The 24,647-nt window shown below is 34.5% G+C and overlaps 1 long non-coding RNA gene across 1 annotated transcript in view; it reads left to right on the plus strand.

Annotated features, from left to right (window-relative positions):
* LOC116419443 overlaps positions 1-16,413 on the plus strand; it is an 82,104-nt gene extending 65,691 nt beyond the window's left edge. Inside the window, exon 3 of the long non-coding RNA XR_004229756.1 lies at positions 16,162-16,413. This is a non-coding gene — a long non-coding RNA (uncharacterized LOC116419443). The remainder of the gene's footprint in view (positions 1-16,161) is intronic.
* Positions 16,414-24,647: the final 8,234 nt, after the last annotated feature.

The following is a 24,647-nucleotide window of genomic DNA, read 5'->3' on the forward strand; positions in this document are numbered from 1 at the left end:
TTGATGGAGAAATAGACTTATAACTGAAATGACTTGTTGTAGAGCAAGAGCTCTACAGAACTCTACCAGAACAGCAGCGCTAGAGCTCTTTAGGTCCAAATTCCAATATTAATAGTAATTCACATTTCAGTAATCTTTATAAAGTTCTTATCTCATAAGTAGCCCTTCTACTTAATGTCAAATCTTCTATATTTTGCCCTTAATTCAGTACCTTTGTGTTTCTTCCAAAAGCTTGTCCTTTTGTTCATCTCTTCTCTCTTATTTTCAATGTCTCATTATTTCCTGACTTTTTCCCCAATGCCTAAAACATGCCCATCTTTTCGTCATTTTATGAAATCAGCTCTTTTTTAGTTTGTGAAGTGTTCACTTGACCTTATCATTCCTTCAACTATTGTCTTTTCTCTCCTACCTTTCACAACCAAATTCCTAAAATAAATAATCTGTCTCTCCTCTTTGTTTCCTCTTTCTGTCCTCTTGTACACTCCTTAATATCTTGTTATCTGGTTTCCAATGTTATTAATTAACTAAAACTAGTCTTCCAAAGTTTCTGATCATTTCATGGCTTTTTTTTTTTTTTCATTCTTCATTCTTCTTGATCTTTTCAGTCACTGAGGTTCATAACATTAGCAGAATCCATGACTTTGGCTTTTTCTTACTACCTACCAATCATTACCCATCTCTAATTCACACCTGCTTCTACCTCACTGCCCACATCCAATCATTTTCCAGAGCTTGTTGGTTGTACTTCTACTAGATTTTTTACATTTTTCTTTTCTATACCAACAGTCATCTCTCTGATACAGTTCACTCTTCCTCTTCCACTTAAATTGTTGCAATTATTTCTTAATTGGCCTCTCTCCTCTAGTTTCTCCCCTTATGTCAAAAATAATATTTCTAAAGAACATGTTTCAACTATGTCACTCTTACTTAGAAATCTCTAGTGGTTTCCTATTTCCTACATAAAACATAAACATTTCTATTTTATATTTGAAGCCTTTCACAATCTGACTTAAGCCTACCCTTCTAGTTATGCATGAGATCATTAGACAGATTGAAGCCTTCTAGAGCCAATATATGAGTTAAACATTATCACACATATTCCTTATACATGTGCCTCACTACTACTATGCTCTAAGTCTAAGCCTACTCCTCTTATGGATGCTGTGTGTATTTGTGCAAAGGAGTGAACCAGATTCTTAAGATTTTATATTATCTATTTTCATCACGTTATCTGAGTGGTGATAGTAGTAGCTGCCCCCTGGAGACCTAACAAGCAAGTCAAGACATCATTCTCATGATGTCACTGATCCTCTAAGAACAAAGAATGAACAATTATACTTCTAACTTTCCAGTACACCTTAGAGATCATTGAGGCTCAGATCAAACACAGGGTCCTACCCTGATTTCTCCATTTGCTAGATGCCATTCTCAAGAAATTACTTTGCATATAATAAATCAATCAATAGTCAATAAATATTTATTAAGTGCCTACTGTGTATCAGGCAATGAGCTAAGTGATGGGAATACAAAATGAGGGAAAAGCTCTCAAGGAACTTACACTGAGAGAGACATCAGGTCAGCAAATATATACATAGTGAGTTATGTATAAGATAAAAAGGAAATAATTTAAAAGGAAAGGCAGGAATAGTAAGAGGGATTGGCGAAGGCTTTTTATAAACGTGGGATTTTAGTTGGCATCTTAAGGAAGCCAATGAGGCAGTTGTCAGAGATGGATCGAGAGCATATCAAGCAGGAGACAGCCAAAGAAAATATCAGAAGCTGAGAGAGAGTGTGTCTTATTTGAAAAGCAGGAAGTCAGTGTCACTGCCTCAAAGAGTATATGTTGAAGTATAAGGTGATAGAAGATTAAAAACATCAGAGGGGTCTAGGTTACAAGGGGTTTTGGATGCCAAATAGAACATTTTGTATTTGATCCTGGAGGCAATAGGAAGCCACTGAAGTTTACTGAGTAGGGGGTCACAAGGTTGGATTTTACTTTAGGAAAATAATGTTGGGGACCAAACAGAGAATGAATTGCAGTGACGAGAGACATGAGCTAGGCAGACCACCATCAGGTTATTGCAATAATCTAGGCATGAATGATAGGGGTCTGCCCTAGACTGCTGTTAGTGAAGGAAGAGAGAAGAGGACTTACTGGAGAGATACTGAAAAGGTCAGATTGTCAAATCTTGGCAACAACTCTGATATAAGGGGTGAGAGATAATAAAGAATCCAGGATGACTCCTAGATTGTGAGTCTGAGACAGTGGGAAGATAATATTGCCCTCTATAATAACTGGGAATGGTTAGGAAGGGGAGAGGGTTGAGGGAGACAATGAGTTCTCTTTTGGACATAATGAGTCTAAGGTGTCTAGTTCAAGATATTTGAAAGGCAGTTGGAGATAAAGACTGGAGGCTAGCTGAGAGTTTGGAGTAGATTTGAGTATTAGAGGTAATGAGATCCCAAAGTGGAATAGTACAGAGCAAGAAAAGAAGAGGGTGTAGGGCTGAAGACACCTACAGTAAAAGGGCATGATCTGGATGAGGATCCAGCTAAGGAGACTGAAAAAGGGTGATCAGATAGGTAAGAAGGACACCAGGAGATGGTAGTATTCCAAAAACCTAAAGGAAAGAGAGTGTCAAGGAAGAGAGAAGGGTGAGGTAGAAAAAGGTGAATAGAAGTCCAGGAGAAAAGGCCACTGAATTTGGCAACTAAGGGATCATTAGTAATTTTGGAGAGAGAATTTTGATGAAATGATAAGGTGGGGAATCAAATTGTAAGGAGTTAAGAGGATGGAGGAGAGAGAGTGGAGATGCTGATTTTTTCTAATGATCTTTTTGAAGAGTTTAGCTCAACAAGGTAGAAGAGATAGAGAATGACAGTTAACAAGGATGGAAGGTTGAAGAGTTTTTTCAAAATAGGTGAGATGTGGGCATGTTTATAAGCAGTAGGAAATGAGTCAGTAGACAGGGAGAGATTGAAAATAAATGAAAAAGTGGGGATCAAAAAGGTAGAGAAATGGGGGAGGAGGATCTGTTGGAAAAAGAAGCGATGGAATAGAATCCTTTGTACAAGTAGCGGGATTAGCCTAAGTAAGGAGAAAGGCTACTTCATCAAATGAAACAGGATATTAAGGAGGAAATAGTGTCAGGTAGTCCCTGAATCAGAGTAGATGAGGAAAAGGGAACTCTCAGTGAATGGCCTCATTTTTTTTTTCTGTAAAATAAGAGACAAATATTTATTTGTTTATATTTATGTGTTTTCTGCCAAAAGGAAAAAAAACTCCTTTAGGGAAAGACTATTTTCTTTTTTCTTTTTTAATTTTTTTTATTTAATAGCCTTTTATTTACAGGTTATATGTATGGGTAACTTTACAGCATTAACAATTGCCAAACCTCTTGTTCCAATTTTTCACCTCTTATCCCCCACCCCCTCCCCCAGATGGCAGGATGACCAGTAGATGTCAAATATATTAAAATACAAATTAGATACACAACAAGTATATGTGACCAAACCGTTATTTTGCTGTACAAAAAGAATCAGACTGAAATATTGTACAATTAGCTTGTGAAGGAAATCAAAAATGCAGGTGGGCATAAATATAGGGATTGGGAATTCAAGAAAGACTATTTTCTATTAGTTTTTCTATCCCCAGGGCTTCGTATAGAGTCTGGAGCTGTAGGTTCTTAATTGATGTTTATCAATTGAATGAACAGTCATCTAAGTCAGCCATCACAAACAGCATTTACCTTAATTTACAGATATGAATATCTAGGTTGAGGAAAATATATTGACTGGGAGCAAAACTGGTACTTCAATTTCAGAATCTGTGATGTCAAATACATTGTTTCAATGGTAATACCATATTTATAAGTTAGTGCGTATTTTCCTCTTGTACTCCTGACTCCCACTGGGAATCATAGATTCAGAAGTGTCCCATCATCAGTTTCTTCTCTGAGATTCTAGAATAATCTGGCTTTCTCCACTTCCCTTTTTAACCTGACAGTTTCTTCTGTGAGATGATTAATAATAATATATGATACTTGTGCAGTATTGTAAGGTTGGGAAAGTACTTTACAAATATTCCATTTTATCCTCACAAAAACCCTGGGAAGCAAGGGATATTTTTATCCCCATATATAGATGGGGAAATGACTTGAAAGAGGCCAAATAATTTGTTGAGGGTCACAGAACAATCTGAGGCAGGATTAGAATTTTAGGTTTTTCTGACTCTAATCTAGCAGTCTGTCCACTGGGCTACCTAGCTGAGTTCCTGCTTCGATAAAATAATTTAGAGGTCAAAGCATACCTCAACTGTTGATCACCATGCTCCTAAGGGAAATCTGATAAATGATTCTGAACCAAAAAACCCTCAACACATATTTTTATATAGAAACCACATATGGTATGCACAAAATGAACCATTTAGCTTTTATAAACAAAAATGATTTCTTCACAGGGCACATATCATCTATTCTTTACATTTACATTAGGTCTTGAAGAGTGCGTTGGAGGCTGGTCAGTTGTATGTACCATCTGTGGGGAACAGCTCATTGGAGCCTCTCATTGTCTATCACCATGGAAACAAGTGCTAGAAACAGATACAAGCAGGAAACACCATCTGGTTTTAGAAACAAACATACACACACTCACTCTACCCTCCTTCCCTTATTGAACTTTTATAAGCGACAGAATTAACATCATCTATTCTCAGTGTACCAGTCCAAATCAATCTGTTGAGATTTTCTTTGATTTTTCTTAGTCACTTCAGGCATCATTTCAGTCATGACTTCCAAAAGGCAGGGGAAAAAAAGTTTCATCTACATTAATAAACTGAAATCTTTTCTTCATAAAAACAATTTTCAAACAAAAAATACATTCCATTTTGCTCAGACTGGACAGGTACACATAGGGCTGTGCTGGAACTAGCTCAGACTCTCATGAATTAATTGTTTAATTTTCACTTGAGAAATTAGCAAATATTACAAATCAGGCTTTAATTTATTGTTTTGTTTTCTATTGTTTTTAAATAGTATTTTTTTCCCCAGTTAACATTAAGACAATTTTTAGTATTAATTTTTACAAGATTTTAAATTTCAACTTTTTCTCCTTTTCTCCTTCCTCTCCCCTCTTCTAAAACTGGTAGGCAATTTAATATGTTATACATGTGCTATCATGTAAAACATAATTCCATTACTAGTCACAGTTGTGAAAGAAGGAACAGATCAAAATGAAAAACAAAAAGCATAAAGTAAGTGAAAAATGCTTTGATTTATATTTAGAGTACATCAGCTCTTTATCTGGATATGGATAATATTTTCTTTCATGAGTTCTTTGTTCTTGGATTATTGTGTTACTGAGAAGAACTAAGTCATTCATAGTTGATCATCACACAATGTTGCTGATACTATGTACAATGTTATTATGTACAATGTTTTCCTGGTTCTGCTCAATTCACTTTATGTCAGTTAATGTGTCTTTCCAGGTTTTTTTTTTTTTTTTCTGAAATCTGCCTGTTCAGCATTTCTTAATTGCATAATAATATTCCATTGCATTCATATATCACTACTTCTTAAGTCATTCTCTAATTGATGGGCATTTCTTCAGTTTCCCATATTTTGTCACCATGAAAAGGGCTTTCCACTTTTTTATGATCTCTTTGGGATATAGATGTAATAGTGCTATACCTGGATCAAAGGATATATACACAGTTTGACTGCCCTTTGAGGAGACTTCCAAATTGCTCCCCAGAATAGTTGAATCAGTTCACAACTCTATCAATTTTCTCACATCCTCTCCAAAATTTATCATGTTTCTTTCTTTCTTTCTTTTTTTTTTTTTTTGGCATATTAGTTAATTTGGTAGGTATAAGATGATACCTCAGAATTGTATAAATTTGTATTTCTCTAATCCAAAGTAATTTAGAATACTTCTTATATAAATAGTTTTGATTTCTTCATCTGAAAATTGCCTATTGACCATTTGTCAGTTAGGGAATGGCTTGTATTCTTATAAAGTTGATTGAGTTTTCTATATGTTTAAGATATGAGGCCTTTATCAGAGATACTCACTATAAAGATCATTCCTAGATTTCTACTTTCCTTCTAATCTGGGTAACATTGGTTTTGTTTGCACAAAAGCTTTTGGTTTTAATATAATTAAAATTATTTTACATTTTATAATACTTTCTATTTCTTGTTTGATCATGAATTTCCCATGTATTGTTAAGTAGATTATTCCTTGTTCTAATTGCTTATGATCTCACCCTTTATGTCCAAACCATGCACCCATTTTGACCTTATTTTTGTATATGGTATAAGCTATTAGTCTAATTTGTGTCCTATTGTTTTCTAGTTTTCCCAGTTTTTGTCAAGTAGTGAGTTTTTATCACAAAGCCTGGGATTTTTGAGTAACTATGGTCATTGAGCACTGTGTCTTAAATACCTAATCTGTTCCACTGATCCATCACTCTAGTTCTTAGCCAATACGAGATAATTTTGATGATTACTGCTTTATAATATAGTTTGAGATCTGGTGTTGCTAGGGTACCTTCCTTTGTATTTTTTCATTAATTCCCTTTGTATTCTTGACCTTTTGTTCTTCCAGATTTAATTTTGTTATTTTTTCTAGCTTTATCAAATAATTATATATATAGTTTGATTAGTATGACACTGAATAAATAAATTAGTTTAGGTAGAATTGCCATTTTTATTGGCTCAGCCAATAAATAATTGATCTTTTTCTAATTGTTTATATCTGACTTTATTTGTGTGAAAAATATTTTTAATTGTGTTTATATAGTTCCTGTGTTTATCTTGGCAGATAAGCTCTCATCTATTTTAAATGACTTACAGTTATTTTAAATGGAATTTCTCTATCTCTTTCTGCTGGGCTTTGTTGGTCAGAGTTGACTGTCTATTCTTTAAAAAGTCATTGAAGAAAATGTTAATAATGTAGACTAAACTTTATTTTATTTTTTTTTTTTTGAGGTAAGCAGATTTAAATGAATTGTCCAGGATCACACAACCAGGAAGTTTCTAGGGTCAGATTTGAACTCAGGTCCTTCTGACTTGAGGTTGGTGCTCTATCTACTGTGCTACCTAGCTGCCTCTAATACAGATTAAATTTAAAAGTGTATACATTTCCCCCCCCCAGGGAGATGATTATTAAACCTTTAACAACCTACTTCTGGGTACATACACACATGTGGATGGAGATAGAGGTCCTAGATACTGGTACAAAGAATGAAGATACCTTATAATAAAGTTCAGTCTTTCAGAGACATCATAGGACTGAAGGTGATATTATCATAAAACTAGGGTTACTATAGTTATTCACTCATTGAGCCAACAAACATTTCATTGCCTACCAAAGGAGTGTACAGTGTGTGGGCAATGTGTTCTGACATTCCTGGCCCTGTCTCTATGTGAACTCATAATGCTTACTATATGTGGAATGCTGTGTCTGACATGATGGAGATTATAAAATTCTCCCCCCAACACACACACACCTATCTATAGGAGGTAACATAATATGAAAGTAACATATATTAGCATCATATGAGAAGTAATATTTTTTATAATTTATATATATATACTTATAAATTTATAATAATATATAATAACGGATATATGATAATATGTAATAAGTAATAATACCTTATAGTAAAGAATAAAAAACTGTTGAAAACAGATCAGTGTCCAGTATTATAGTATTATAGATGAGACTCAGACCAGTACAGCACTTTAAATTCAGAATTAGAAGGAAATGAGACATTCATATCATCTAATATTTTTCAAGTAGAGGTTTACAGACCCTCAAGAAGGAAATGATATTCAGCAAAAATACAACACTGATCCATTTTGACCTAGCTTCATGATTCTTTGTTGCCCATCCTGTTCTTCCAGTTAGAAACTTAAAGGAAGAGTTTCTGATTCCCCATGGACTATTTTTATACCAAGACTATCAAGAAACTACATCAAGGTTCAAGCCTTGGTTCTATTGGCAATTCACTGATCATTCAAGGATCATCAAGCTTCAATATTTTTAAAGAAATAGCCTACATAGTGCTCCTACAGGAAGAATTTTTCTTGGACTTCCACGGGACTTTGTTTTTGACTCTTTTGTGATTGATGCTTTTATCAGTAATTTGGATGAAGGCTTGGAGGGTATGTTTATGTAATTTGTGGATGACAGAAAGCTGGGAGGAATAGCTAACACATTGAATGACAAAAATCATAATTCAAAAAAATCTCAACAAGCTGAAATGATGGCTTAAATCCAAGAAGATGAAATTTAATAAGGATAAACAGAAAACCCTACACTTGGGTTTTTTTTTTAATCAGCTGCACAGTTATGTGATGGAAAAGAGGAGAGTTGACAAATGTTCCATGAAAAAGATCTGAAAGTTTTAGTGAGATGCGAATTCAGTGAGTGTCAACACTAACATAGCAGCCAAAATAGCTAATGTAATCCCAAGCCACATTAAGAAAGGCATATGATATACAGAATGAGGTAGGTGATAGTCCCTCTGTGCGGTTTTAGCCATCCCTAATTTGAAATATGTTCACTTTCAGACACTTCATTTTTGGAAGGATGTGGAAAATAGAGAAGGAACTCCAGCTGGTGACCAAAATCATACCACTCAAGTGTCAGGGGAAAAAAATGAGAAATGCTTAGAAAAGAAAAGACTTTTAGGGTGGCCTAATGAACTTTTTTCAGTTTTTTTTTTTTTGAAGATTTGTCATGTAGATAAAATATTAATGCTACTTGATTTAAAAATACCTTGGAGAAATTGATAGTAGTTGAAGATAGATCAATTATAGCCTGTTAGGAGGAAAAAGAAAACTTCCAAAGCAATGGAACTTTCTTTTTTATTATTATTATTAAAGCCTTTTATTTTCAAAACATATGCATAGATAATTTTCAGCATTCATCCTTGCAAAACTTGTGTTCCAAATTTTTTTCCCTTTCTTCCCCCAATCCCTCCTCTAGACAGCAAGTAATCTAATATATGTTAAACATGTGCAATTCTTCTATACATATTTCCATAAATATCATGCTGCACAAGAAAAATCAAATCAAAACAGGAAAAATGAGAAAGAAAACAAAATGCAAGCAAACAACAACAAAAAGAGTGAAAATACTATGTTGTAATCTATATTTGGTTCCCCCACTCCTCTCTCTGGGTGCAGATGGCTCTATTCATCACAAGACCATTGGAACTTGCTTGAATCACCTCATTTTTGAAAAAAGCCATATCCATCAGAACTGATCATCATATAATCTTGGTGTTGCTGTGTACAATAATTTCCTGATTGGTTTATTTATTTATCTTTTATTTATCATTAGTAAATGGCCTCTCTGAAATCATGCTACTGATCATTTCTTACAGAACAATAATATTGCATAACAATTAGGTACCATAACTTAGCCATTCTCCAACTAATGGGCATCCACTTAGTTTCCAGTTTCTTACCCCTACAAAAATGGCTTCCACAAACATTTCCCTTTTCCCCCTTTATGATCTCTTTGGGATACAGGCCCAGTAGAGAAACTGCTGGATCAAAGGATATGCACAGTTTGATATCCCTTTAGGTATAATCCTAAATTGTTCTCCAGAATGGTTGAATCTTTTTATAATTCTACCAACAATGTATTAGTGTCCCAGTTTTTCCACATTCCCCCCAACATTTGATGTTATCTTTTCCTGTAATCTTAGACAATCTGAAAGGTGTGCAGTGGTACCTCAGAGTTGTCTTAATTTGCATTCAATGGAACTTTCTAAAAGCAGAATAGGAGCTAGTAATTTCCCTTATCGCTTAACATTTTCAAGAAGAGGCTGGATAAACACTTTACTGAGAGGCTATGAAAATACAGGTTGGACTAGAAGACTTGTCAGATCCCTTTTAATTCTGAGGTTTTATAAGTCTATGTGATATTTACTGAATTGCTTTTAAATTCCTATTCTTGTTTATCTTTTCAATGCAACCATAATATATCTACTATGACTAAACAATATTTGATTCCATTATCACTTTTTCTTCTAAGGTCCACCACTTCCAACTCTTCTCTTGAAATCCCTATGCAGATGTCCAGTTGATGTCTCAAACTTAGTGTATTAAAACTGAACTCATCATCTCTTCAAAGCTCTTCTTCCCAATTTCCTTCTTAAATGTTGCTGCCAATCTTCTGATTACCTAGGATTGAAACCTCAAAACAACTGTTGATTTCCCCTTTCTTTCTTGTTTTTTACAATTTATTCCTAAATTGTGTTATTTCTACCTTTTCAGTCTTTTTATGACTTTTCCCTTCTCTCCACTTCTATTTCCTTCTTTTTGATTTAGGTCCTATTGTCTTTAAGAAAAAAAGCTTTATTTATGTGTTTTGATGAACATTTACATATCATTCCCAATCCATGAGAGATTGCTTATCTAATGATACAGTGACCTCATATGATATCTCCCAACTAGTCTCCCTGAGTCCATTTCCCTCTCTTCTCTTACACATTGCCATATTGTTCTAAAATAATATCAGAGACCTAAAGGCATACATATACATCCAAGTCAAGTCAGGAACTATTTACTAAGATCCTATTATGTGCCAGGAATTGTGCTAAGCAGTGAAAAAGGCAAAAAAAGCAAGGAGAGGCAAAAAAAAGAATTCCTGCTCTGAAGCTTCTCTCTCTTTTTCTAGCAGAAATTATAGAGAGTTAGAATTCTATCAATTAAATATTGCTTTTCTGCCATGTAGCCATAGTCCCCCAGAATGCTGATATATTTCTCTATGGATTCATACAGGACTTAGTACTCACAGCTTCACTAATTAGCTCTATAGACAGAAATCATCTGCCTTGGCCTGGTCAAGACCTTAGTTTCCATAACCTAATACAGAACTGACTCTAAGGATAGACATTTGGAGACTCTTCTTTTTTTGCACTCACTCTCAAGTAGTAATTGCTCATCTAGCAATTACTGAATATTTTTTAACTGAAATAAATTTTACTGAGTTTACTGAATCTTAACTAATTTAGTCATTTAATAACTGCTCCTCAGTTTGTCAGAAAGAGGAAGTTTTCACTACCTATATAACTAATGATCAGGAGAATGTCTTCATACTCTCTTAGAGCCTAAAAGTGAGAACAAAATAATGACTGCTTACACAGCTATTTTGACTTCCCCTGAAATTCTTAAACCTAACCCACACAGATCTCACAGACTCTTAGAATTTAGAGTTAGGAAGGCTATTTGAGATTAAGCAGTATAATGCTTACATTTTATAGATGAGTCAATACCCAGCTCTGCTCAGGCTCACATCTCCATATTGTCCACAAGAATAGCATTGAAGACTTCATCAAATGCTTTTTTCAGATACATGTTGTGTCCATGGCATTTGCCTGATCTACTTAAAAAAGCAAATGACCTGTTTTTTGATAAAGCAATGCTGGATTTTAATAATCATGGCCTCTCTCTCTCTCTCTCTCTCTCTCTCTTTCTCTCTTTCTTTTTAATAATTTACCTATATGTGCAAAAATGTTTGTAGCAGCCCTTTTTGTAGTGGCAAGGTGTTGGAAGCTGAGTAGATGCCCATTGTTGGGGAATGGCTGAATAAGTTACATACCTAAATGTTATAGAATATTATTGTTCTATAAAAATGATCAGCAGAAAGGCCTGGAGAGACTTATGTGAACTGATGCTAAGTGAAGTAAGTAGAACTAAGAGTACATTATACACAGCAACAAGAAGAATGTACTATGCTCAATTCTGATGGATATGGCTCTTTTCAACAGCTAGGTGATTCAGGCTAGTTCCAATGGTTTTGTGATGGAGAGAGCCATCTGTATCCAGAGAGAGAATTGTGGGGACGGAGTATGGACCACAACATAGTATTTTCACTTTTTTGTTGTTTGCTTGCATTTTGTTTTCTTTCTCATTTTTTTCCCTTTTTGATCTAATTTGTGTGTGTGTGTGTGTGTGTGTGTGTGTGTGTGTGCAGCATGATAATTGTGGAAATATGTATAGAAGAAATACACATGTTTAACATATATTGAATTACTTGCTGCCTAGGGGAGAGGATGAGGGGAACAAAGAGATTAAAAATTTTGGAACACAAGATTTTGCAAGCGTGAATGTTTAAAACTATGCATATGTTTTGAAAATAAAAGAGCTTTAAATGAAATAAATGAAAAAATCATTTATTTATTTTAATACTATTTTATTTTTCCAAATATATGTGAAGATAGTTAATAACATTCATTTTTGTAAGACTTTGTGTTCCAGATTTTTCTCCCTTTCTCCTTTATCTACCTCTCCTCCCCCCTCTAAAAAAAAAGCAAGCAATCTGATACAGGTTAAATATTTGCAAATATTGAAATAAACATAAAGTCCTTTTAAATGTATTTCCACATTTGTCATATTGTACTAGAAAAATCAGGCCAAAAGGAAAGAAAATGCACAAGAAAGAAAAAAAAAAAAGTAAAATACTACATATACATATACAAATACTTCAATCTATATCCAGTTTCCATAGTTCTCTCTCTGGATGTAATTGGCATTTTTCATCCCAAATCTATTAGAATTATCTTCAATCACTCCATTTTTTGAGAAAAGCCAATTATTTGATCTTTATTTAATCTTTTACTGTGTACAATGTTCTTCTGGTTCTTTTCGCTTCACTCAGCATCAGTTCACATAGGTCTTTCCAGGCTTTTTCTGAAGCCTGAAATCAGCATGACTTCCTTTCTAAATGATTACAAACTATTCTTCTAGGAATACATTCTAGAATTGTATTATGAATAGAAATCAAGGTCACTTATCTAGATTTTTTAGGACTTTATTTTTTCCGTTTTTACTTTTGGAAAATTATAACATTCAGTTCTGTACTATACTGTAGCACTCCCCAACTCTCTATGGCTTTTCAAGAATTATTAACAATATAGTTCAGCAATCACATTTACTTGTTCCTTCAGCCCTATTGAATGGAACTCATTAAAAACAGCTAGATGCTTTCTTATCATCACTTAGATTATCTACAACTTTTTGTTAGCTGTTTTTGAAATTTCCTTCCTTCCTTCCTTCCTTCCTTCCTTCCTTCCTTCCTTCCTTCCTTCCTTCCTTCCTTCTTTCCTTCCTTTCTTTTATCCACATAGGCTATCATACCCTTACAAATGCCCTTGAAAGTTTTTTTTTTTCTTTTGAATCTCTGAACTCTCCCAAGGTATTTTGAGGTTTACTGCCTAGATTTATTTTTTAAGGAACATGCCTCAAACCAAAACCATTCTGATTTTCATTGATTGGCACCAATAGGTCCCAGGTCAAGCCCCACTTGATCAATATTTGGATCCTGATCTAGTCGAAATGAACATAAATAGTAATTATTTCTTATTTGGACAAAAATCTTGAGGGTCTTAGGTGAAAGAAAAGATTCTTTTCCTCAATTGGTACCTGAGATTGGATTTGAACTTAGGTCTCTTGAATTCAGGGTCAGTACTCTTATCAACTGCACCATATAACTGCCTCATTTTATTGCTGAATTTTACTTCCTATGAATTATGGGTCTTCCTTGCTGAAAATGTTATTCTTTGTTGTACCTCTTTTTCTTTTTTTTTTTATAATAACTTTTTATTGACAGAACCCATGCCAAGGTAATTTTTTTTTTACAACATTACCCCTTGCACTCATTTCTGTTCCAATTTTTCCCTCCCACCCTCCACTCCCTCCCCTAGATGGCAAGCAGTCCTATATATGTTGAATATGTCGTAGTATATCCTAGATACAATATATGTGTGTAGAACCAAACAGTTTTCTTGTTGCACAGGGAGAGTTGGATTCGAAGGTAAAAATAACCTGGGAAGAAAAACAAAAATGCAAACAGTTTACGTTCATTTCCCAGTGTTTTTATTTTGGGTGTAGCTGCTTCTCTCCATCATTGATCAATTGAAACTGAATTAGGTCTCTTTGTCAAAGAAATCCATTTCCATCAGAGTACATCTTCATACGGTATCATTGTTGACATATATAATGATCTCTTGGTTCTGCTCATTTCACTCAGCATCAGTTTATGTAAGTCTCTCCAAGCCTCTCTGTATTCATCCTGCTGGTCATTTCTTACACAACAATAATATTCCATAACATTCATACACCACAATTTACCCAACCATTCTCCAATTGATGGGCATCCATTCATTTTCCAGTTTCTAGCCACTACAAACAGAGCTGCCACAAACATTTTGGCACATACAGGTCCCTTTCCCTTCTTTAGTATCTCCTTGGGGTATAAGTCTAGTAGTAGCACTGCTGGGTCAAAGGGTATGCACAGTTTGATAACTTTTTGGGCACAATTCCAGATTGCTCTCCAGAATGGTTGGATTCGTTCACAACTCCACCAACAATGTATCAGTATCCCAGTTTTCCCACATCCCCTCCAACAATCATCATTATTTTTTCCTGTCATCTTAGCCAATCTGACAGGTGTGTAGTGGTATCTCAGAGTTGTCTTAATTTGCATTTCTCTGATTAATAATGATTTGGAACACTCTTTCATATGAGTGGTAATAGTTTCAATTTCATCATCTGAAAATTGTCTGTTCATATCCTTTGAACATTTGTCAATTGGAGAATGGCTTGGTTTCTTATAAATTAGAGTCAGCTCTCTATATATTTTGGAAATGAGGCCTTTATCAGAACCTTTAACTGTGAAGATGTTTTCCCAGTTGTTGCTTCCCTTCTAATCTCGTTTGCATTAGTTTTATTTGTACAGAAGCTTTTTAATTTGATGTAATCCAAATTTTCTATTTTGTAATTAATAATGGTCTCTAGTTCGTCTTTGGTCACAAATTTCTTCCTCCTCCACAAGTCTGAGAGATAAACTATCCTATGTTCCTCCAATTTATTTATAATCTTGTTCTTTATGTCTAAATCATGGACCCATTTTGATCTTGTCTTGGTATACGGTGTTAAGTGTGGGTCCATGCCTAATTTCTGCCATACTAATTTCCAGTTATCCCAGCAGTTTTTGTCAAATAATGAATTCTTATCCCCAAAGTTAAGATCTTTGGGTTTGTCAAACACTAGATTGCTATAGTTGACTATTCTGTCTTGTGAACCTAACCTGTTCCACTGATCAACTAATCTATTTCTTAGCCAATACCAAATGGTTTTGGTGATTGCTGCTTTATAATATAGTTTTAGATCAGGTACTGCTAGGCCACCTTCATTTGATTTTTTTTTTTCATTAATTCTTTTGAGATTCTCTACCTTTTATTATTCCATATGAATTTTGTTGTTATTTTTTTTTAGATCATTAAAATATTTTCTTGGAAGTCTGATTGGTATAGCACTAAATAAATAGATCAGTTTAGGGAGTATTGTCATCTTTATTATATTTGCTCAGCCTATCCAGGAGCACTTAATATTTTTCCAATTATTTAAGTCTGACTTTATTTGTGTGAAAAGTTTTTTGTAATTTAGCTCATATAATTCCTGACTTTCCTTTGGTAGATAGATTCCCAAATATTTTATGCTGTTGACAGTTATTTTGAATGGAATTTCTCTTTGTATCTCTTGCCGTTGGATTTTGTTGGTGATGTATAAAAATGCTGAGGATTTATGGGGCTTTATTTTATAACCTGAAACTTTGCTAAAGTTATGGATTATTTCTAATAGCTTTTTAGTAGAATCTCTGGGGTTCTCTAAGTATACCATCATATCATGTGCAAAGAATTGTACCTCTTTTTCTTCATTACTTGGAAAATATATTGTTGGACCTTTAGAATAATTAGGTTAAAGAAAGAAAGCTTTGAACTCTTTATGACCTGAAGGCCCTGTTCCTTTTTCCCTTTCTTAAGAGATCATTGAGTAAAATAAAACTGGCAGAATAAGGAATTGTCTAAATATTTTGCACAATCTTTCACTTCCCGTTTCCAACATGTTATTACAAACAGAATTGAAAGCAATGGTTGAACGATGTTAGAAAAGGAAACAGGCTTATTGCAAGACTGACTTCTGTTAACCCCTGCTTGCATAATCTGCTTAGGACTCTACTTAAATCCTTCTCTCCCATTCCTTGGTGGTATGATTTAGGCAGAGAGCCCTCTATGGTCGCTGGCAACAAACTCCATCCTAAAACTCTGAAGGTCTCCATCTCCTATCTATTCATTCACAGCACAACATTTGGAGGCCCCAGCGAGATGACTGGCATTTTGTGTTGCCAAGGAGACCCCTGAACTTCGGAAGAGAACAGAAGAATGGACTGGCCCTCTTTCAGTTTCAGGGGAGCTGACCTCTGTTGATGTTCCAGGGTCCTGGAACATGGAGTCTGGTAAAATCCTGCAGAGATAAGGACCATCTCTAAAATAATTGCTTCATCTTTTTTTTCCCTCTTTAAAGATATGTAATTTGGGATATGATACTAAAAATAATTTCAAACTAAAGGGATATACAAATTGTAATCTCTTTGCACTGACTATTAACAGAAGATTTAGGAGCTTAGGGAAAATCAGGAAAGCACTTGGCTGTTTTTAAAATCTGACTGCAAACAGCCTAGTCTGGAAGCCTTTTTTGATTCAAAAAAAAAAGAGAAGAGAGCTATGGAAGGGTCACTATTTTTTTTTTTATTTAATAGCCTTTTATTTATAGGATATATACATGGGTAACTTTACAGCATTAACAATTGCCAAACCTCTTGTTCCAATTTTTCACCTCTTACCCCCCCACCCCCTCCCCTAGATGGCAGGATGACCAGTAGATGTTAAATATATTAAAATATAAATTAGATACACAATAAGTATACATGACCAAAACGTTATTTTGCTGTACAAAAAGAATCAGACTCTGAAATATTGTACAATTAGCTTGTGAAGGAAATCAAAAATGCAGGTGTGCATAAATATAGGGATTGGGAATTCAATGTAATGGTTTTTAGTCATCTCCCAGAGTTCTTTTTCTGGGCATAGCTAGTTCAGTTCATTACTGCTCCATTAGAAATGATTTGGTTGATCTCGTTGCTGAGGATGGCCTGGTCCATCAGAACTGGTCATCATATAGTATTGTTGTTGAAGTATATAATGATCTCCTGGTCCTGCTCATTTCACTCAGCATCAGTTCGTGTAAGTCTCTCCAGGCCTTTCTGAAATCATCCTGTTGGTCATTTCTTACAGAACAGTAATATTCCATAATTTTCATATACCACAATTTATTCAGCCATTCTCCAACTGATGGACATCCATTCAGTTTCCAGTTTCTAGCCACTACAAAAAGGGCTGCCACAAACATTCGTGCACATACAGGTCCCTTTCCCTTCTTTATAATCTCTTTGGGATATAATCCCAGTAGTAACACTGCTGGATCAAAGGGTATGCACAGTTTGATAACTTTTTGAGCATAGTTCCAAACTACTCTCCAAAATGGTTGGATTCGTTCACAACTCCACCAACAATGCATCAATGTCCCAGTTTTCCCACATCCCCTCCAACAATCATCATTATTTTTTCCTGTCATCTTAGCCAATCTGACAGGTGTGTAGTGGTATCTTAGAGTTGTCTTAATTTGCATTTCTCTGATTAATAATGACTTGGAGCATCTTTTCATATGACTAGAAATAGTTTCAATTTCTTCATCTGAGAATTGTCTGTTCATATCCTTTGACCATTTTTCAATTGGAGAATGGCTTGATTTTTTATAAATTAGAGTTAATTCTCTATATATTTTGGAAATGAGGCCTTTATCAGAACCTTTGACTGTAAAAATATTTTCCCAGTTTATTGCTTCCCTTCTAATCTTGTCTGCAATTAGTTTTGTTTGTACAAAAACTTTTCAGTTTGGTATAATCGAAATTTTCTATTTTGTGATCAGTAATGATCTCTAGTTCTGCTTTGGTCATAAAGACCTTGGAAGGGTCACTATTAAATGGTATGTGTTAGAATTGTGAGTTTGTTTACTTTAAACACAGGATCTTAGAAATTTGTGGGCAAATATTGAAACATTACTAAATCTGTATTTGATTTTTTTTTTTTTGCTGAGACAATTGGAGTTGTGACTTGCCCATGGTCACACAGCCACGAGTGTTAAATGTCTGAGGCTAGATTTGAACTCAGGTCCTCCTGACTTCAGGCCTGATGCTCTATTCACTGCGTCACCTAGTTGCCCCCAATATTTTTTTGAGGCAATTGGGGTTAAGTGACTTGTTCAGGGTCACACAGGCAGTGTTAAGTGTCTGAGACCAGATTTGAACTCAGGTCCTCCTGATTTCAGGGCTCATGATCTAACCACTGCTCTACTTAGCCTGATTTGATTTTAAGTTTAAAAATAGGTTATTAAAACAAAGTTTTGGTAGCTTACCTTAGGGGGTCACATGTTTGTATCCCCTAATTTATATGAAGTATGTTGCTTTCTAAAATGTATATTAGGTAATTTGTAAAAATTATGAGCTATGATTTAAAATTTTGTCAGCTCTGATGGACATATGTATAAATTTTATGAGATTTGGCCCAATGTTATTTAGATATTAGCTATATTAAGAATCTTAAAATTTAAAAAAAGAGGTGATTTTATAAACAAGGGACAAAAAAGATTGATTAGCAAAAGTAATTGATAGTTTGAATGGAATATCTAGTATAATATCACAAAGCAAAGTATTGATTTTTAAAAAATAACTTGTTACTTGATGCATACAATAAAACTGGAAATGACTGCAAATTACATAAGATTCTTATCCATTTTTGTGAAAGACTGTTATGTTTATTTGGCTATCACTTAGGAAAATTGTGAAATTGCTAATTAAATTATTTGGGGTTATTGTGGTAATATTGAAATCTAAAATTGTTAGGTATTATGTGGATTATGTAGATATTAGATGATGATAGGCATCAGAGTTAGGGTTCAGTCATGTGGGGAATTTGTGTTGGCCATTATCTTTAATAAGAGATAGATTTATTATGGAAAGGGGCAAGCTCCTAGTGTAACTTACCATTTTCCAAGGGAAAAGAGACACCCCATGGGGTTGGGATATGACTGGCAGGCTAAATTTTTTGGTGGATTTGGCACCCTAAAAAAGTTAGCTATAAGGAGAAATGGGGTTGGGAAGCATAGTGGAGTTGGGAGAGATATCACGTGGAGTGGGAAAAGGGAAAAGGGAAAGCTCTGTGGGCTTGGAAAAGTGAAGTTTTAATTCACCCTCTGCCACTGGGTGTGGCTACTCCTTAGAAGTGAGAGAACAAACTCTACTTCCTGGAGCTCACCACACCTTACTCTCTCCCTCCCCCCCAGACCCCCATCCCCAGTTAAATGAAATTAATTTAACATTAATTGCTTTTATTGTTTAAAGGAATAGCTTACATCTACATGGTGTTAATAACTGAATGTTTGCTTTTATTTTTCAAATCCATAGCTACTTTAAGGCAATGTCATTTTTGATGCTTCCTCAAAGATTCAACTGCTTAGCAATGCAAGGAACTTTTAAGAAGCTTGTTAGAACTGTAAGATCTCTGAAAATGATTATTTTTGCCAAGGTCTCCATCCTCCTTAAGCAAATTATTTAATATTTATTTAAGTGCAAAATATTTAGACAGTTCCTTGTTCTGCCAGTTTTTTTCTTACTCAGTGATCTCTTAAGAAAGCGAGAAAGGGGTGGGGCTCTCATGTGTTCATATGAGTTCAGAGTTCAGAGCTTTCTTTTTTTAACCTAATTATTCTGAAGATCCAACAAAATGTTACACAGTACCTGGCACATCATAGATATTTAATAAATGTTGTGACTGACTGTGGGGAGGTTTTTTCTCCTATACCTTTTATTTTCTGTTTAAAAATCTTTAGATCAGATTTACAAGATTCAAATAACTATATGCCTGGCCTAGAGCCTAGCACTCTTTTATCTTAAGCTATGACCCAGAAATCCATATTACATTCTCAGACACCATCTTTTTAACCAGCTGCTCATTTCCCCAAACTTTATTTCTTTGATAGAATACCTTTAGCATTAGTGATGAAAATACCACCTGTGTCTCTAAGCTCTCTCTTTTCTTAAGTAGGACATCATAATCCCTAGCAATGGTTTTTAGGTTTATTTTTGGCTATAAATATTATTTATCTCTACATGAATCATCAGAAGCAGATAGTAAGTGTTAAATTTGACCAGTCTTAGAAAAATTCCCATGTATTACCTCAATCCTTTTCAGAAACTAAATGCTGTTTAAATCCTCTTCCTGTGACAACCACTAAATAATATCTATCATGAAAATAACACATCTCTATCATGAAAAATCCACATCACTTAAATAAACTCATTTTCTTTTTATTCTAAAATTCCCACAGATTGTTAAGGGGCAATTATCATATAAATTACCCCATTTAATGATAATTGCACCTTAAAAAACTAGAGTTTCCATTCTAGACAAACCAGGGTTTCTAAAGGACGAATTAACAAATATTTTTAAAGTAAAGAGTTTAATGCAGAAAAAATTGATTAGAAAAAAAAAAGGAAAACAATATCATATACCTTTCTTAACAATTATCATCTAATCACCCAAAACCTGTGAATAGAATCAAGATAAAAGAATCTGTTAATGCTGTCCTTAGAAGACTTCATCTATGTGAATAAATCTCTTTGAGTGGCCAGATAAGGGGTAAATCATTCTATACCTCCTTTTGGTATGGTCTTAGTATCTAGCCAGAAAGTTGCATCATGGCAGAACTTACTCTTATTTTGGGAGTTGCTTGGTCCTCCCATGTAGAGTCAAGTTTCTTGGTTCCCTTTTTCTTTCCATTATGAAACTATAACATAGTAATAATAGAAAGTTACAGAAGATTTTCTTGCTAGAAAGTGCCATGAGCCTGAGAGTTTGGGTCACTCCTGATAATACAACATCTCATATTTGTCAAAAAAGGATGTAGAGATTTGGAAAAATACAATTTCCTTCTGCATTATATGAATTGATTTTTATTTTTAAATATAAAAAACCAGACACTAATCAATCTATTTTTTAAAAAGAAAAAAGTCTGAGTGGACTTGTTTACTACTTGTTATTAGTGAAACCAAAGGTTAGAAAAATGCAATTTTTATAAATAGTATAATAGCTATACCTGAACAAAGCAATTTACCCACAAGGACTTTGTGAAAATAAGTGATATCTCTTATACATTACAGGATTAGTAGCACAGGCAAGTCCGCATAAAATTTTTTGACTCTCCCTTTGTATTAGAAAAGTCTGGATTTTTTTCTTTATCTCTTATGGAGCATTTGCAATACCTTACTTTAAACTCTGGGAGATGACTAAAAACCATTACATTGAATTCCCAATCCCTATATTTATGCCCACCTGCATTTTTGATTTCCTTCACAAGCTAATTGTACAATATTTCAGAGTCTGATTCTTTTTGTACAGCAAAATAACGTTTTGGTCATGTATACTTATTGTGTATCTAATTTATATTTTAATGTACTTAACATCTACTGGTCATCCTGCCATCTGGGGGAGGGGGTGGGGGGTAAGAGGTGAAAAATTGGAACAAGAGGTTTGGCAATTGTTAATGATGTAAAGTTACCCAAGCATATATCCTGTAAATAAAAGCTATTAAATAAATTTTAAAAAATACCTTACTTTAAAAGTTGGGTTGATATCATACAATTAATATACATATATTTTATGTGTATCCGAGTTTCTAAACTTTTTCTGTGTTAGCTGTTGGCTTTCATGTGTCACCTGTGGTTTCTACAAAGCTTCCTAGAAAGTTTCCATTTATATATGTTGACATGATATATCTAAACCATGATAGGGAAAGTCACAATGTGGAAGGAATAACCTGTAATGCATGTGAAATGCATAGAATTTCAGAGATCTGCTCATTTCCATATACTTGCCTCTCCATTGCCCTATGAGTAAGACATTTTTAATTTTTACAGAAATTGCTATGTACTGTGAGTCAAAGAACAAAGCACAAATAAGTTAATTTATTTTATTTTGATGAGGCAATTGGGCTGACTTGCCAAGGGTCACACAGCTAGTAAGGATTAAGTGATTGTGTCTGGATTTGAGAAGAGCCACGTCCATCAGAACTGACTTCAGGGACAGTGCTTTATCCACTGAGCCATCTAGCTGTTGCTACCAATATGTTTTGATATTAAAAAGATGAGTTTGTTTCAGGAAGAAGTTTCAGGTCAGTAAAGGATCTTTGCAATTTCTCAAGGACTACTCTTCTTTTTAATTCTGAGATGAATTTGTTAAAAATTTATCACGTCGGAATAAGAAATCTACCTATCTGTCTCTGTATGTGTGTTTCTATTTATATATCTATGTAGAAACATGTGTATACATGTGTATAATGTCCCAAAAATCTTCATGCAGTTTTAAACTTTAAAAACTGCAGAAATGTAAATACCATAAACTTAAGAAAACATCATTTGAAAGTTTTAATGATTCAAATTTCTTTTATACTTTTTTCAACAAGATGGGATACTTTTTCATTAATCATTGTACATAGAACAGTTTCTGAACACTTTCTCATACTTATGGATTGGAAGGGATAGGTCTTTTTGCTTGGTCACCTCAGACCATCTATCTCCATTTGTTTTTTTTTTTTTTTGGGGGGGGGTGAGATCAAATCAAAATTGTCATATGTGCATTAAAATGTTGTTCTTTCGATGACCTTAAGACTGGAATTACAAATGCAATCCTTTCAGTCACTAGCAGCAGCTGATGAAAGTTTTTAAAAAGGTCAGGAATCAACTAGAGCAAAATAAAGTGCAAGATGGAGCTTATGTTGAATTTTAATTAGAAACAAGCCAGTATTTAAAAAAATTTAAATAGTCTGACTTCTCAAATATTTTTCTCATAAGTTATTTAGTATTCATATTTCTAAAGTTATTTTAAAAATATTTTCTATTCAATTTTATTTTTTTCAGTTACAAATTCTCTTCTTTCCCCACCCCTTCTCCTACCCATTTTGAAGGCAAGAGATATATTACATACACTAAGACATATAAAACATATTTCCATAATAGCCATTTTGGGAGCAGGGTAAGGAGTTGAAAGAAAGGAAAAGAAAGAACCCTTGTTTTAACCTACACTCTAAGTTCGTCAGTTCTCCTTCTGGAAGTGGACAATATTTTTCATTATGAATCCTTTGGAACTGAAATGGGTCATTTTGTTAATCAAATTTGCTAAGTTTTTCAGAGTTATCTTTACAATATTGATGTTGCTTTATAAATTGTTCTTCTGATTCTGCTCACTTTACTTTGCATCAGTTCATATAAGTCTTCCCATATTTTTCTGAACCCATCCCATTCATCATTTCTTATAGCATAATTCAAATTCGTATGCCATTACTTGCTCATCTAAAATTATTAATGCTTGAAACTAAACTAAGATTTTTGGGATGCTATATATGTATGGATATACACATTGACATGTATATGTATATCTATGTATCTATACACTATACCAATGGATGAACATTTTACATTGTCCATCTATAACTGCATATTCTAATCTGGACAGTGGGCAATCTTCTTTCTTTTGCTTTTTCCTCTGGGAATGGTTGTCAAACTTTTTTTTTTTTTGAGGAGTTCTAGGTTACATTTAATATTCTGATATTTGATATTATCCACTTAATGTCAATTACAAACAGGAAAAATTGAAAGATATCACAGTCTTTGGAAGACCTCTTCAATTTCAACTTGGACTCTGCACTGAATGCCTTTGGCAGACATATGTCACCATGTTTTATTCTTTACTGTAATGGGCTAAGGTACATGTACAAGTACATGAGGCTAAATAGTAATTGGGCTATACTCTATTAATATACATGATTGGATAAAGAATGGTCCTTGCCCACTCTCTGTGCAAGTCCTGATGTGTTGTATAGGAAATGACGATTTTGGTGGGTGGAGACTGAGAGACAGGAAGAGAAGCGGGGAGAGATTGGCCTGGGTTCCATGCTTGTAGCTGCTGATCATGTGGCTGCTGGTCAAGCTAGTTTCTTGACTCAGCCGCACACATTGCTATCGCCGATTCCCTTCCACCTCCGATCTTTCTTGACTGAGAATAAAGATTGACAATTTTCCCCTAACCTGAATTCCTGACTCCGGCTGATTTTAAAATACGCGGTCTTCCATTTGGCGCCCAACGGTGGGAACCAAGGACTGAAGAAGTCTCCGATGACCAGGAACTTGGGTGAGTATTGTTAACAGACAAACAGGGAACTTATTTTCTTAAAAACTAAACTAGTAATCTTTTTTTGGCTGAAATGGGACAAATGCTAGCTAAAGACTCTCCATCCCCGTCTCCAACTCCTTCAACCCCACCCAAGAGTGGTGCTATAGAAAGCATGCTTAAGCTGATAGAAGGACAAGGGCTACTTATAACTTGGGAACAGGTAGCTAGACTTGTGGGTACATTAAACCACATCTCCCCTTGATTCGTAGAGGAGCAGATCTCTCGAGATAACTGGTCCCTAGTTGGACAACAGATGTCCGCATATTACAGTGAAAACGGTCCTCATTCAATTTCCATTGAGGCATTCTATTTATACAATATAATTCAGTTAGCACTAAGAAACCCTATCCCCAGAAGAAAGAAAAAAGCTGCTGCTCAGGGTAGCCAAATAGGGAAGCCTGATATTAAGGAGGAAGACAATGAAGAGATTAATGACCATATC

This window comes from Sarcophilus harrisii, chromosome 1 (genome assembly GCF_902635505.1).
Source record: "Sarcophilus harrisii chromosome 1, mSarHar1.11, whole genome shotgun sequence".
Classification (NCBI taxonomy): domain Eukaryota; kingdom Metazoa; phylum Chordata; class Mammalia; order Dasyuromorphia; family Dasyuridae; genus Sarcophilus; species Sarcophilus harrisii.